This window comes from Dromiciops gliroides, chromosome 2 (genome assembly GCF_019393635.1).
Source record: "Dromiciops gliroides isolate mDroGli1 chromosome 2, mDroGli1.pri, whole genome shotgun sequence".
In the NCBI taxonomy this organism is placed as follows: Eukaryota; Metazoa; Chordata; class Mammalia; order Microbiotheria; family Microbiotheriidae; genus Dromiciops; species Dromiciops gliroides.
Window position 1 is genome coordinate 214,438,225 of NC_057862.1, and position 16,609 is coordinate 214,454,833.

General features: G+C 44.3%; 1 protein-coding gene across 1 annotated transcript in view; it reads left to right on the forward strand.

The window, feature by feature from the left end:
- The first annotated feature begins 984 nt into the window (after nucleotides 1-984).
- The window catches only part of GPR68 (G protein-coupled receptor 68), a 50,060-nt gene continuing 34,435 nt past the window's right edge, over nucleotides 985-16,609 (forward strand). The window contains exon 1 of the mRNA XM_043985822.1: nucleotides 985-1,210. The gene's annotated coding sequence lies outside the window, so the exon portion shown is untranslated. The remainder of the gene's footprint in view (nucleotides 1,211-16,609) is intronic.

Below are 16,609 nucleotides of genomic sequence, written 5' to 3' on the forward strand. Positions count from 1 at the left end.
TCCATTGCTGGTGGCTACAGAAACTCTTTTTGTCTTATATCCATCCCCTTTCTCCACTTTTAGAGATTAACTTTAATGATTCAGGTTGAAGAACAACTGCTAATCTTGCAAGACTGGTGAGAGGTGTTAATAAGTAAGAGGGGTTAATCATTTCCTCTGTTTTTGCCTGTTTCTTATCTGTAAAAAAAACCTGTGAATTTAGAAATGAAAAGGACAATAGAGATTATTTAGTCAAACCAGACTCATCTTTTCCAGAGAGGAAAAACAAGAGGACCAGAGAGGGTGAGAGAACTGCTAAAGTCACACAGCTAGGAAATTTGAACCCAAGTCCTCTGACTTCAAAATTAGTACACCTTAACCCAAATGAAAGATTATAGCTGCATGGCCTCAAAAGTTCCTTCCAGCTGTTAGGTACTGAGTCTGTAACCTCCTTTCTTTTGTTAGCCTTTCTTTTAGTGGCCCTGTTCCCATCTGTACCCCACCTTATCTGCTAATTACTCCACCCTAACAACTGGGTACAGGGCACCAATGATGCAGGATCACTAGGTCAGGGCTGCCTGACACCCACAGGCCCACAGGAATTTGGAAGGAAACATCTGGGGTGGATGAGCACTCTGTTCTGAGTGTGCTCTGGGTGTGTGCCAGCTCCCACCCAGGCTCGTGAAGGGCTGTGCATGTGAGACAGGGACAGAGACAGAGACAGAAAGAGGTGTGTGGTGTGTGTGTGTGTGATCTGCAAGTCACCCCTACCTGGAGGGAGATAATACAAGTCCCTAGTGCCTCATCTGCATAATTCAGGGACTGGCCTAAATCACTTTGAAGGGTCGCGAGATCCCAGGATGCCCAGAGGCCCGAGGGCTGTGTTCTGGTGGGTCCGCCTTGGCTTCATCCATCTCTGGGTGTCTGGCCTGTGTGTGGGAGGACGGTTAGGTGGGCGGAGGGGAAAATCGAATCTGGGACAGCCCTATCCCGAGGCGCAGACGCTGATCCCCGGTGCTCGGGCATATGACGCTGGGCTGCTTCCTCTCTGCCCGGGGAGAGAGCATGTGTGAGTGTGTGTGTGTGAGTGTGTGAGTGTGTGTGTGATGTGTAATGTGTGTCAGTGGGAGGCAAATCCCGGCCGGCCGGCGGCTGCCTGATGCGGGAAGACTCCTCGCTGGACCAGTCCTGGGCGCGCGCTGAGCCCGCCTGCGCCCCGGGCCGCTCTCAGGTGCGTGTTCCCCTTCTCCCAGCGCCACTCATCACTTGGAGCCAAGGCTTGGGGAAGCCGGTGGGGGGCGGTGGGGGATCATGCCTTAGTGATAGCCCTCGGGGCCGCATCAGGGACAGAAGATATGTGTGCCCTCCCCAGACTCCCAGACGCACACAGACCTAGGAGCTAGAGATGGGGAAAAGGCACACACACACATACATACACACAGAGAGGGAGGGAGGAAGAGAAGGAGCGAGAGAGAGAGAGAGAGAGAGAGAGAGAGAGAGAGAGAGAGAGAGAGAGAGAGAGAGAGAGAGAGAGAGAGAGAGAGAGAGAGAACGAGAGAGAGAGAACGAGAGAGAATGAGAGAGAATGAGAGAGAACACCTAGTAATGGAGAAAGGACCCACAGAGCCCCAGGAGCTAGAGATGAGAAAAAGAAAGGGGCCTGGACAAGGGGTGCTTGGCAAACAAGAGCATCCTTAGGTAGTCACAGCAGGAGAGGAATCTGCAGTCCAGGGAGAAATGGTAAAACCAAGCCCATGCTCTCCAAAGGTCAGTCCCCGCACTCCTTCCCATTCTGGCCTGAATCTAGCAGGAAGCCCCCTCCCCTCCTCCTCCCCACGTATCTGTGAAATGGCTGGAGAGGCCATGCTCTTGGGGAGTTCAGCTGTAGCTCGTCAGTATTTCCCCCCTTGTGAGCTGGTGACAACTTTCCTCTCGGCTGCTTGGGGCAACAATCACATTTTCCCCTCTTAGGAGGCACACTGGCTTTAACCTTGGGTTTAGAGAGAACTCTGGGATTGTTCTAGACAGAAGTGGAGTTTGGGTGGGGGTAACAGGGAGAGGCCAGCAGGGGTGGAGAAGGATGCACAATATAAATAGAGGTCTGAGGACAGACACCAGCTGTTCTAAGGGTGTTCTAAGCCAGGATGGTCTGAGTATAAAAAGAAATGAGTGGATCTGAATCCTTTAAAAGATTCTCCCTACATAGGAGAATTGTCCCTAGGCTTCCTTAAAGATGGGACAGTTTGGGTTTGGTCTAGCCCCCTGTTCCCAGGGGCTATCTTTTTTTTTTCCCAGGGCAATGAGGGTTGAGTGACTTGCCCAGGGTCTCACAGCTAGTAAGTGTCAAGTGTCAGAGGTCACATTTGAACTCAGGTCCTCCTGAATCCAGGGCTGGTGCTTTATCCACTGTGCCACCTAGCTGCCCCCAAGGGCTGCCTTCTGCTTCAACCACTTGGGAGGCAGAGAGTCCAAGGACTGTATGGACACTTCAAAAACACAGATAATTCAACAACTTTGTTTTAGCTGAGTTTCAACCCCCTACTCTCATTATACTATTTCTTTTTCTTTTTCTTTCTTTATATCCCTATCCCTTGTCGTTGTTGATCCTTTGTTCTTGAAGAGGAACACGACAGATGTCATGACTTGTGCTGAATTGGATTTAAGTGAGGAAGGGCTGTGCAAGGTCATCAGCCTCATTTTCTCCTCTGGAGCCATCTGGATCCATTGGCAAGATATGTTATCAAGATGACTGGAGATGGTCCTGGATGTTTAAGGCAACTGGGGTTAAATGACTTGCCCAGGACCACACAGCTAGTAAGTGTCCGAAGTGAGATTTGAACTCAGGTACTCTCAACTTCAGGGCCAGTGCTTTATCCACCATGCCACCTGGCTGCCCCTCCCTATCCCTTAACACAATGCCTGGCACATAGTAAGCACTTAATAAATGCTTGTTGATTGACTGATTGACTGTATTATAGCACAGCCAGCTATATGTCTAAGCCGGACAAACGATTGCCTAGATAGTGAGATTTCAAATACTCCAGGAAAGATGTTACTGTCCCTGTTCCCTCTTCCCCACCTTTACCCCATGAATACTTCCTTCTTCCTGAAATTTCTGTAAGCTATTTAGCCCTTTGGGTTGTGTTGTCATCCCTTCTAGTATCTGCATTTGGGATGTCAACACCCCTGGGAGGGAATCACGTTAGATCACAGATTCCTTAGCATATTTCCTAGAATCACAGACTTAGAGCTGGACCACAAAGGACCATTTAACACAACTCCTTTTTACAGATGAAACCAGGGCCCAAAGAAGCGCCTTCCCTCTCCTTAACCAAGGTTATAGGATTTGAACCCGGATCCTACAAATCCAACACTTTCTTCACTGCACAATAGCTTTCTGCCTGATCTTCCTGCCTCAGGTCTCTTGCTTTCCTCCAATCCATCCTCCATTCAAAGTGTCTTCCTAAAGCGTGGCTCCAACCATGTCATTCCCTCCCCTTCTCAGTAAACTCCATTGGTTCTCTATTCCTTCCAGGATCAAATATATCTTGTTTGTACACACACATGTATACTGTTTAAGTGTTTTCTCACTCCCCTAAAACGGAAGCTTGAAGGTGGGAACTAGGAACCTTTCTTTGTATCCCCAATCCTTAGCACTGTGCTTGGCAAAACATGTTTGGGGGCAGCTAGGTGGTACAGTGGATAAAGCACCAGCCCTGGATTCAGGAGGACCTGAGTTCAAATCTGTCCTCAGACACTTGACGCTTACTAGCTGTGTGACCCTGGGGAAGTCACTTAACCCTCATCGCCCCACAAAAAACGGAACTAAAAACAGTAGGTGTTTAATAAATGCTTGTTGACTTAACCCACCCTGCCAAGCCTTAACAATTATGGAAGGACCTTCTATCTGTTATTATATTTTATCCTCTCAACAGTCCCATGAGGAGATCATCCTTATTTAACAGATGAAGAAACTAAATCTGAGAGGGAAAAGTTATTAGATTAAGGTCATGTAGCAAAGCCTGGAGTAGTACTTAGGTCTTCTGATTTCTATCATTTATAGTTCTAAATATTAGTGGTGTAAGGGACCTTAGGATTTTTCATAGGATCATAAATTTGTGTTTTACAGATGAGGAAACTGAGGCACAGAGATTGAATAACTTGCCTAGAATCCCATGAATTCCAAGTCTTCTGACTCCAGGTCTACTGCCTTATCCACTAGGCCAAGATGGCTCTCCTTTAGATTTACCCTTCTTCTTCTTCTTCTTCTTCTTCTTCTTCTTCTTCTTCTTCTTCTTCTTCTTCTTCTTCTTTGCAGGGCAAGGAGGGTTAAGTGACTTGCCCAGGGTCACACAGCTAGGAAGTGTCAAGTGTCTGAGGCCAGATTTGAACTCAGGTTCTCCTGAATTCAGGACCAGTGCTTTAGCCACTGGGCCACCTAGTTGCCCCCTAGATTTACCCTTCTTAACAAGGTGCCTTATTTAAGACAGCAGAGAAAAATCTGCCTACACCATAGTTTGGGAGAAATCTGTTCCCCCAGATAGGCCACGATCAGCCCAGCACTTTTCTTGGGGGAAGGGAGTCAGACTTCCTTAGTTGGAAACTAATCAGCTGGATCCAGGAAAATTAGCAACCCCTGGTTTCTCTCAATGAGCCTCTCATCTGCTCTCCATTTCCCTGGGGAGGGTTGCTTGTCCAGGACCAGCTTTCTAGTGGTCGAGAGTAATTGCTGTTACATATTTCAGGTTGTTAGATGATTGATTGAGGAACTTTGGGGAAGAGGAGAGGCTGGCACTTTAATGATGGGAAGGTGGATTGCAGAGGACGGTTGGAGGCCACCCCCACCCCCACCTTGACCATAGAGTTGGGCTGTACTAGAAGGCAGAGAGTCCCCAGTGGAGTTTAGCAGCCAAGGATCTGGTAAGTGGCCTCTGGCCTAGGCGTTCTCATATGAATTCCCTTGGCAGATGCTTACAATAGCTTTCTGAACTTTTCAGCACAATTAAAGATCCACGTCCCCCACCCTTCACCAGATCTCCACCATGCCTCCCCTGTCCACACTTCTTCAATTAATGTATTGATTGTATTAGGGGGTGGCATTGCTTTTGTGCTTCTTTGTCCTCTCCTAGGCAGTGAATTCCCGAAGGGCACAGACTGTGTCTAGACAATATTATTAATGCGTTCATTCAACCAGCCCTTATTGGGCAACTTCTATTCAATTTAGTAGAGTTCTGGCAAAACAATGGGACTTGGCCTCAAAGGACCTGGGCTTAAATCCCAGCTCTGCTACTTACTACAATGTATGACCTTGGGCAAGTCCCCTCACTCTGGAGCTTCAGTTTTCTCATTTGTTCAATTAGAGCAAAGCTTCTTCTTTTTTTTTTTTTAGTGAGGCAATTGTGGTTAAGTGACTTGCCCAGGATCACACAGCTAGTGAGTGTTGTGTCTGAGGCCAGATTTGAACTCAGATACTCCTGACTCCAGGGCCAGTGCTCTATCCACTGTGCCACCTAGCTGCCCCTAGAGCAAAGCTTCTTAAACTATGTGTCTCAACTCCATATGGGGTTGTGTAACTGAATTTGGCAACAGTAAAAGGTTATGTATCTCTATTTTATATATCTATATACCTCGGGTCACGTAAAAATTTCTCGGGCAAAAAGGGGTCACCAGTGGAAAAAGTTTTAAGAAGCGCCAAATTAAAGAGTGGACTTCATGAATGAAGTTAACCAATTTACAAGCATTTATCAAGCAAGACCCTGTGCTAGTACGGGGGATAAAGATGAACAGGAAACGGCAAAGAGGCTCTGCCTCTGAGAGCTTCTGTGGGAGACAGCAGGGGACCCATATAAATAGATACTAAATATACCCCCCCCCCCCCGCCCAAACAGGGTAATGGGGGTAGGGGAGGTGCTAGCAGGTAATGATGGAGTAGATTCCCGATGTGGAGGATGGAGGATAGAGGATGACCTATGCAAAGACATCAAGGAGGAGGGTGGTTTGTGTTTGAGGAGTAGCTAGCAGGATAGTTTGCCTGTGTGAGAGAGTAATGTGTGATAAGCTTGGAAAGGAAGATCCTCCTTTCCTTCTTCCTCCCTCCTTCCCTCCTCTCCCTCCTTCCTTCCTTCTCTCCTCTCCCTCCTTCCCTCCTTCCTTCCTTCTCTCCTCTCCCTCCTTCCCTCCTTCCTTCCTTCTCTCCTCTCCCTCCTTCCCTCCTTCCCTCCCTCCTCTCCTTCCTTCCCTCCTCTCCCTTCTTCCCTCCTTCCCTCCCTCCTTCCCTCCTTCCTTCCTACCTGTTCACCCACCCACCTGCTTTATACCTTCCTCCTCTTTTTTCATTTTGTTATGGGGGAAATTGATGGGGGTGTGGGGTAGGGGTCTTTAGGAATTCCTCTTTAAAGAATTACACCCTCTTGCACACAAATCCAATTAGAATAAAATAATAGCTGTTTTAGGTGCTAGGGAAAGGAAACCAAGAGAGAAGTGCTTAGACTTTTTCTCATAGGGAGAAGGCATGGCACAGAGGCGTGGCTCTCTGAGATACCTATCTCCTCTAGCAGAAGACAGGCAAAATACTTTTTTTTTTTTTTTTTTTTAGTAAGGCAATTGGGGTTAAGTGACTTGCCCAGGGTCACACAGCTAGTTAGTGTTAAGTGTCTGAGGCCGGATTTGAACTCAGGTACTCCTGAATCCAGGGCTGGTGCTCTATCCACTGCGCCATCTAGCTGCCCCCAAAATACTTTTACAGAGGAAGGATGGTGGTCCAATGAGGTGATCATCTGACTGGGAATTTCCCTTCTTGGGGGAGGACCATCCCCCACTGATGGTAGCTGGGGGAAGTTGGGTGGGGTGTTGCTTTGCATCTCTCTAGCAATCTCTCTCCCCCTCAAGCCACAAAGGCAGTAGCCACACCTAATCTTATCTCCCCGAGGGGTGGGGGAGCCTGGAATGAAGGGTGGTGGTGGAGTTAGCTCAGTCCAGATCTGAGACCACTTATCTCTTTTTTTTTAATTTTTTTTTTTTTTAGTGAGGCAATTGGGGTTAAGTGACTTGCCCAGGGTCACACAGCTAGTAAGTGTTAAGTGTCTGAGGCCAGATTTGAACTCAGGTACTCCTGACTCCAGGGCCGGTGCTCTATCCACTGTGCCACCTAGCTGCCCCCCACTTATCTCTTTAGGTGTGTCTGTCCTTTGATTTAATTTCTCAAGGAGGAGGTTCTTTGATTTACCCCAGAAAACTTATGAGGTACCCTGGGCCCAAAACAATTTTATTTTTCTCTTTTGAGCTTGAGCCCCATCTTTCACTCAAACCAGAAGGGCCTCAGTCCCTCTTCTGCCCTATCCTACTGTAGATCAGCAAAGGAACATTGATCTGCAATCATTCTAATCAGGGAAGACACACATACAGGGCACATAACAAAGAGGAAAAAGGTGACCTCAGATGGGGAGGCACTAGCAGCAGGGGCTGAAGGCGGTGCTTGAGTGGAATTTAAAAATTATTTTTAAACTTTTTAATTTAAAATAGTTTATTCTGGGGGGCAGCTAGGTGGTACAGTGAATAAAGCACTGGCCCTGGATTCAGGAGGACCTGAGTTCAAATACTGCCTCAGACACTTGACACTTACTAGCTGTGTGACCCTGGGCAAGTCACTTAACCCTCATTGCCGCCTCCCCCCCAATAAAAGTTTATTCTGAACTCAAAAAGAAAGAACATTTCCATACACATAGCAGAACCAAAAAACAAAAAAGATTCTTTATGAAATCCTGAATCTCCATTTCATGCTAATTGCTTTTTTAAGCATTTACATTCTAAATGTTATTTTCAAAACTGTGCTGCTTGTCTTTGCTTCCTTCAGAGCGTCCTTCTGTTCTCTTTTGTGCATTTAAAACATATTTCAATGGCCCTCTTTTTGGTGGCATCACTGTTACTAACCCCCCTCAACTCCCCAAATTAAAACTGAAAGGAAGAAAAAAATTCCTTGAAACAAATATAGTCAAACAAAATTAATTCATACAACGATCATGTCCAAAAATACGTATCTTTCTGTACTTTGTGTATCCATCACCTCTGGCAGGAAGGGGTAGCATTTCATCATGGAAACCCGAGAAATGTGGCTGAACATTGAATGGACTTCTTAAGGCTTCCCCCATTTTTTTTTTTTAAGAAATGAGTTTTTATTGTTGTATTTTTTAAAATATCACCCTAATTTATCCTACCCCCTCCCAGAGAGCCAGCCCATATAACAAATAAAACTTTTAAAGACAAAAAAGAGAAAACAAGGGAAAATTATGAGGAGTAAACAATGCTTGTGTACCTTTCACCTCTGCAGAGTTGGGTGGAATTCTCATCTCTCTTCTTTAGGTCCATGTTCTTCTTTTGAGCCATGCTTGTTTTTACATCCACTTTTTTTTTTTCTTTCATAATTTTATTTTGTGGGGGGTGGGGGGGAGGGGACAGGGCAGTGAGGGTTAAGTGACTTGCCCAGGGTCACACAGCTAGCAAGTGTCAAGTGTCTGAGGTCGAATTTGAACTCAGGTCCTCCTGAATCCAGGGCTGGTGCTTTATCCACTGTGCCACGTAGCTGCTCCCTTTACATCCACTTTTGATTTTTTTGGGGGGCGGAAGCGGGGTGGGGAGGAGAGGGTGGATCTTTCCATTTACATCGCTGTAGTCATTGCATATATTGTTTTCTTGGTTCTGCTTACTTCATTCTGCATCACTTTATGTAGATCTTTCCATGCTTCATCATCACCATTCAGTGGGCATCTACTTTATTTCCAATTCTTTGCTATCACAAAAAAGTGATAGCTACTAATATTCTGGTGGATATGGGGACTTTCTTCTTATCAATGATGTCCTTAAGATATAAGCCTGGTAGTGGCATCTCTGGGTGGAAGGGTATGGACATTTTAGTCACTTTATTTGCACAGTTCCAAAGTACTTTCCCAAATGGTTCTACCCATTTACAGTTCTACCAACATTGTACCAGTGTGACCATCCTCCCACAACCCCTCCAGCACTGACACTTCTCCTCTTTTGTTATATTCATCTGTTTTTTAGCGTATGAAACTTTGGGTTGTTTGGATTGGCATTTCTCTTCTTTTTAATGATTTGAGCATTCTTTCATATGGTTGTTAATGGTTTGCAATTTTTCTTTTGAGAATTGTTCCTATCGGGGTCAGCTAGGTAGCGCAGTGGATTAAGCACCAGCCTTGGATTCAGGAGGACCTGAGTTCAAATTTGACCTCAGACACTTGACACTAACTAGCTGTGTGACCTTGGGCAAGTCACTTAACCTCCATTGCCCTGCAAAAAAAAGAAAAAGAAAAGAGAATTGTTCTTATCCTTTGACCACTCAACTATTGGGAAATGGCTTTTGGCCACATATATCTATTGCTATAGAGATATTATCTATATAGATATCCATATCCGAACATGTGTGTGTGTATATATATATACAAATATATACATATACACATATTTACATATATGCATCCATGTTAATTGTTTATGTAGCTTGAATCCCAAACCCATATCAGATAAATTTGATACAAAGATTTTTTTTTCCTCATTCAACCCTTTCTCTTCTTAATATAGGCTCATTAATTTTGTTTGTGCAGAAGCTTTTCCGTTTCATGTAATCAAAGTTAGCTATTTTATCTTTTGTAATTAATTGCCTCTGACTCTGGTTAAGAATCTATTGCCAGGACAGCTAGGTGGTACAGTGGATAAAGCACTGGCTCTGAAGTCAGGAGGACCTGAGTTCAAATCCAGCCTCAGACACTTGACACTTACTAGCTGTGTGACCCTGGGCAAGTCACTTAACCCCAATTGTCTCACACACACACAAAAGAATCTATTGCCTACCCTTAGGTTCTCTTCCAATTTTTAAAAATATTATGTTCTAGGGGCAGCTAGGTGGCACAGTGGATAGAGCACCAGCCCTGGAGTCAGGAAGACCTGAGTTCAAATCTGGCCTCAGACATTTAACACTTACTAGCTGTGTGACCCTGGGCAAGTCACTTAACCCCAGTTGCCTCACAAAAAAAAAAAAGAAAGAAAAAAAATAGTATGTTCTTTAATATCAAGGTTGTATATCTAGAATGTATTGTGGAGTGTGTTGTAAGATGTTAGTTTAAAGCCTAATTTTTCTTGGACATGTTTCTAGTTTTCCCAGCAGTTTATCAATTTAGCAATTTTTCCTAAGAAATTTATGTTTCACAACTTATTGAACATTAGTGTTGTTTCCTTGTTTTTACTTCTCTTGTCTAGTCTGTTCAGTTGATCGACCTGTGTAATTTAAGATTCTAAATGTGGATTCTAATGTGTTCCCCCAGTTTGGGGGAAACTGACTAAAAATCACTGATAAAACGAGTTTAGGTTTTTAAGGGTTTATTGGAAAATAGAAAGAAAAAAGATTGAGAACAGAATTCTAACAGCCTGGCATTCCTATCTTTCCTCAAATCTCCTGTGAAGTCCTCTGCCGCCACCACCATCAAGTCTGGAAGCCAAAAGGGCAGCGCTCCCTGCGCAGGCTCCCTTTCCTCCTTCCTGTCTCCTCCCAGACCATAGGAGGCTCCTCCAGTTGATTGGCTGGTAGACTTGATAGACAGCACCCATGAGCAAACGTCATTTCCTGACGCCAAGGAAAAGCCACAATGCCTTTGAGGCATTTTCCTCATGGTGGAGCTCTCCACAGCAAGTCTCCAGTAGGTGGCGTCATTCCAATCATTACAGACCTCTCTATTTTTTAACTATGGTTTTGATGACGGGTACTTTATTATATAGTTTGAGGTCTAGAAGTGCTGTTCTCCTGTTTCCCTTTTGTTCCCACCTCTTTTTATCGTTTCCCTTAATATTGTAGTTTTTTTTTCCACGTGAATTTTATTTTATCAAGTTTGACCATTTGGCTGGTATAGTATTAAAAATGTAGATTAACTCAAAGTTGATTTTCTTTCCAATGTTGTTGACCTGGTATGTGTATCATTTGAAATATTGGGGGGAAGCCTGTCCCTGTTCTAAGTTATTAGAGAATTTAGCTGGGGTTTCTAATATATTGCTACTTTTATATTAGAGGCTATTGCACCAGTTTTTGGCATTAAGCATTTATTATTCATATTAAATATTAGTAGAGAGAGAGAGAGAGAGAGAGAGAGAGCACATGGCTTCGAATTAGAGTTCAGAAGCCCTACATTACCTAGATAGAAAGGAGAGCTAGGGGGAACTCTTGGCTGTCTCCTCCAGCACCCCAGCCAATGAGAGAGTAAGCTTCCTGTGGACCAAAGGAGAGGCGGCCCTTACACACTGTTCCAAGCTAATTGGCTAGCATCGTTCAGATCTATTGGTTTACTGGACCTGAGGGTGGTCCATATGAAAATGAGCAGTGCTGGGCTTAGCTCTAGGTGTGGTTTCTATCGTCTATTGAGTTAATCTGATCTCTAATGTACCTTTGGGGCTGGCTCTGAGAAACCAGCCAGAGTTAAAGAGTGGGGGTACGGTCACTGGGTCCCCCCCAAAACCCATTATTAATAATTATTTTCTAACATATGTCAAGAAAAACCATGATATTCTGCATATGGCACTACAGGAATGTAAACATGGCAACTAAATGTGTCCAAGGCAAAAAACACATCTCTCCTCCAAACGTCCGTTGTTCTGCCAAAGGTACCAACCACCATTGTTCTGGTCACTCACATGAACTCAGCGTCAACCTTGATTCTCTGCACATTCAGTCAGCTGCCAGATTTTTGTCATTTTTGCCTCTACCACATCTCTTTTCTCCCTATTACTTGCCCATCATTCTGAATCAGTTCTTCACCACCTCTTACCTGGACTATTAAAATAATCACCTAATTAATTAGCCTCTCTGCTCCAAGCCTCCCTTCCTCCCACTCCGATCTACCTCCCAGAAAGCTGTAGGGGAGTGGTCATCAGCTCTGAGCTTCCTTCTAGTCTTTGGGAGATAACTCCTCGACATGGCTGGCCAGAACATCCCTCATCTCCTGGGTAGGAAACATGGGAAATTCTGTGTCGGTCCTACCACTGTCCCAGTGGCATTTCTGGTAGCTAAGTCAGATCCTCTGGCCACTGAATTAGTCATGCCCTCAGAGAAAGGGGGTTGGTATTGATAGGACGCTTCAGGCAAGCAGCCACTAGCTGGGTCTACTGGCCTTCATGCCATCACTGGCTGATTTTGAGGTCTGATTTGCAAGAATTCCTGTGCTGCTTGAATTTCCAAACGCATTCTCTCTCTCTCTCTCTCTCTCTCTCTCTCTCTCTCTCTCTCTCTCTCTCTCTCTCTCTCTCTCCCTCTCTCTTTCCCTCTCTCCCTCTCCCTCTCTGTCTTTCCTTCTCCCTGCCCCTCCATCCCTCTCTTTCTGTCTGTCTGTCTCTCTTCTCTCCTCTCTTGTTCTCCCCATGCACTCTACCTCTCTTTCCATCTCTCTCTGTCTCTATTGTTTTGTCTTCTGTCTGTCTGTCTCCTTTCCCCTCTTCTCTCCTTCTCTTCCTCCTACTCCCTCTGTTTCTATCTCTCTGTCTCTCCATCTCTCTCTGTCTATGTCTCTCTGCTACGGTGTCTTTTCATTTTTCTTTTTTCTCTCCTTTCTCTGTGTGTGTCTCTCTCTTTCTGGGTCTCTCTTTTCATCTCTCTCTGTCTTTGTCTCTCTGCTTTTGTGCCTTTTCATCTCTCTCTTTTTTCTCTCCTCTCTCTCCTTCTCTCTGCATTTATCTCCATCTCTCTGTCTCTCTCCTCTCTCTTTTCTCTCCCTCTCTCTCTCTGTCTGTCTCTTTCCATCTCTCTATTTTTATGTCTTTCTGTCTCTCTTTCTGTATCCTTTCCCTCTTCTCTCCCTCCCGCACTCTCTGTCTCTTTTATCTCCTCTCTCTGTCTTTCCATCTCCCTCTGTCTCTCTCTGCTTCTGTGTCTTTCTGTGCCTCTCTTTCTCTGTGTTTATCTCCATCTCTCTCTGTCTCTCTCCATTCCTTTCTCTGTCTCTCTCCTCTCTTTTCTCTCCCTCTCCCTCTTTCCATCTCCCTCTGTCTCTCTGCCTCTATCTTTCCATTTCTGTCTCTATCTCTCATCATTTGCTACAGCAGAAAGAAGGGCCTCAGAGAAGAAGGATGTCAAGATTCTGGGGGCTCATTGTGTGGGAGGGCCCTTTCAACTTAATTTGTACTGTCCTTGTCCTTGACCTACCAGCTGCAAAATTATGACAGCCAATTTAGAAAATGCTGTAACTTCTTGCTGCTTCAGGCCTCCTTAAATAGCATGGGGTTAATTATACCTCTCCTGTTATTCCAGACCCAGAATCTACAATAATTCTGCCTAGCTGGGCTGTAGATGAACTTTAGGGTTTCCTAAGTAAAATAGCATAACAACAGAAACAGAAAAAAACAACACAACACAAAACATTCTTGCATAAACCTCCAATAATTACAAATGCCATCTGTGCAAAGAGTGGACATGCACAGGGTTCACGAATGGGGACACACACAGAGGAACACACAGGCAGGGTCTAAGTATGAAGGGGCACTTAGATATGGGACATTTGTGGAGGAACAACTCATGACCCAGTGCTGCAGGCCCTAATGCCTTCTGCTTTTGGTTGGGCCTGCATCAGGTTAATATATTATTTCTCTAGTGCTCTCTGCTTCTGTGTGTGTGTATGTCAGTGTGAGTGTGCGCTTATGCACATGTTTGCACAAATATGCCTGTCTATTTATCTTGGGCTTCTCTAATATCTCCTGGACAAATCACTCCACTGGTTCCATGGTCTTATCTGAAATTCTCCTGATTGACTTCTTTTGTTTTGTTTTGTTTTTTTGGTGAGGCAATTGGGGTTAAGTGATCCTGATTGACTTCTTCTTTTTTTTTCAGTGAGGCAATTGGGGTTAAGTGACTTGCCCAGGGTCACACAGCTAGTAAGTGTTAAGTGTCTGAGGCCAGATTTGAACTCAGGTACTCCTGACTCCAGGGCCGGTGCTCTATCCACTGCGCCACCTAGCTGCCCCCCGATTGACTTCTAAACTTCATCTCTTCAGGCTTCCTGCCACCCACCTCAGTTCTAGTCTGATAGAGTGTGGTAACTTGAAAGCCATTCTCTGATAAAGGCAGGCTAAAGCTCTTTAGTGAAAGCTATGCCACACTCAGCAAAAGTCAGGCAGGGTGTACTCAGTCTAAGATTAAGTCTTTTCCTTTAACCCCTAGGTCTGGGGCTGATTTCCATTACTTATCTGACTTAAGGTTAGAAATTCCCAAGATGGGCAGCTAGGTGGAGCAGTGGATAAAGCACCAGCCCTGGATTCTGGAGGACCTGAGTTCAAATCTCACCTCAGACACTTGACACTAGCTGTATAACCTTGGGCAAGTCACTGTTTAACCCTCATTGCCCCCCCCCCCAAAAAAATATTAAAGAATATTAAAATAGAATTTCCCAAGATACATGTTTTCCATGTAAATGAATTTAAGCTAGGGGGGAAAAAAGATAAAATTTAGCCCAGGTATCCTACCTTTATTGAACATATCTGTCAGCTACTAAACTCTATAGAAGGGGTTCTTTTAAAAAAATTTTTTTCTCAATTACATGTAAAAAAAGTCTTTTAACATTCATTTAAAAAAAGCAACAACTTTGAGTTCCAAATTCTCTTTCTCCCTCCTTCCCTCCTTCTCCTCCCCTATCCTTGAGAAGGCAAGCAGTTTGATATAGGTTATACATGTGCAAAACATATTTCCATCTTATCCATGTTACAAAAGAAAACACAGACCAAAAAAACCCCAAGAAAAATAAAATTGAAAAAGTTTGCTTTAATCTGCATTTAGATTCCATGAGCTCTTTCTCTGGATGTGGATAGCATTTTCCATTATAAGTGAAGGGGTTCTTAGTATGGGGTCCACAGACCTTCTAAGAATCTAGGGATAGATTTTAGGAGTTCTGTGAAGTCGGATGAGGAAAAGATAGAGTTACTAATCTCTAACTGAAATCTAGCATTTCCTTTAATTATTTAAAAATATGGTTCTGAAAAGAGGTCCATATATTTTATCACAGTGCCCAAAGAGGTCCTTGCAACGGCAACATTAATAATTTTTGCTCTGTGGGTTTGACAGAGCACTTTGACCAGTGAATCCCTTTCTGTCTCCTTGTGGGAATAATGAAATTAATTAATTTCTCTCAGAAGATTCTTTTTGTTGTTGTTGTTTTTGTTTTTGGTGAGGCAATGGGGGTTAAGTGACTTGCCCAGGGTCACACAGCTAGTAAGTGTCAAGTGTCTGAGGCCGGATTTGAACTCAGGTCCTCCTGACTCCAGGGCCGGTGCTCTATCCACTGCGCCACCTAGCTGCCCCTTCTCTCAGAAGATTCTACAGGAGAGCTTTTGCTAAATTGTTCTGGGATTCTAACGCTTCTACCTTGACCCTGGCCTCCCAACTCGGGCCTAATTAACAAAGTAGCACCCCGGCATATTGGAACCAGAAGGGACCTTAGCCATTATCTAGCCCATTTTACAGAGGAGGAAACTGAGGCTCAGAGAGAAGTGATTTGTTCACAGCTACACAGCTGCGGCAAAACTGGGATAGGCACCCTGTTCCAATGGACTTTTCACTACTTTATAATAAGCATCATCATCTCACACTTACATTTTGTTGTTGTAGAGGTGTTCAGTTGTGTCTGACTCTTCATGACCCTGTATGAATTTTTTTTTTTTGAGAAAGATACTGGAGTGATTTGACATTTCCTTCTCCAGTGGATTAAAGCAAACAGAGGTTAAGTGACTTGCCCAGGGTCACACAACTAATAAGTGTCTGAGGCCAGATTTGAATTTAGGTCTTCCTAACCCAGCCTTCTATCCACTGAGCCATCTAGCTGCCTCTCACATTTATATATGGCTTTTCATTTGGCAAAATTCTTACATTATCTAATTTTATCTTTATAACAACAGCCTGGTGAGGCTCATGTCATTGGGGGGGCCTCTCTATTTTACAGATAAGAAAACTGAGGCTCAGAAAAGTAAAATGATTTGCCCAAGGTCACACAGGTTAGAAGTAACAGTCAAGATTCAAACCCAGATTTTTTTAGTTCTTGGTCTTAGGTTCCTTCTACTAGCCCACTCAGCTTCCCTTAACTGCAGAGCCAGCTAGGTTTTCTCCCATATGAATGCATACCTTGAATCTGTTACTCTCAGCATTATTACAGTTAATTACCATTTATTATATGTCCTGACCAATACCACAATGAAGAAAGAGAGTAACTCACCCTCTGGCTTACATTGACTGCTGCCCACACCCAGGGGCTAGTTACATTTCTCAGGCTGCAGCTTGACCAGCCTCATACCAGAAAGACTAAATTTGATGGGTTGGCTGAATCTGTTACCTGGGATGACTTGTGAACCTCCTAACACCAAGGAGGACATGTAAGAGTGTTCCAAATACCCTGCTACAGGTTTGTTTTTCTGACTCCATGTCTCTAGTTGTTGTTCAGTCATTTTTCAGTTTTGTCCAATTCTTCATGACCCCATTTGGACTCATTCTTGGCAATACTGGAGTGTTTTGCCATTTCCTTCTCCAGCTTGTTTTACATATGAGGAAACTGAAGCAAACAAGGTTAAGTGACTTGCCCAGGCTCACATAACTAGTAAA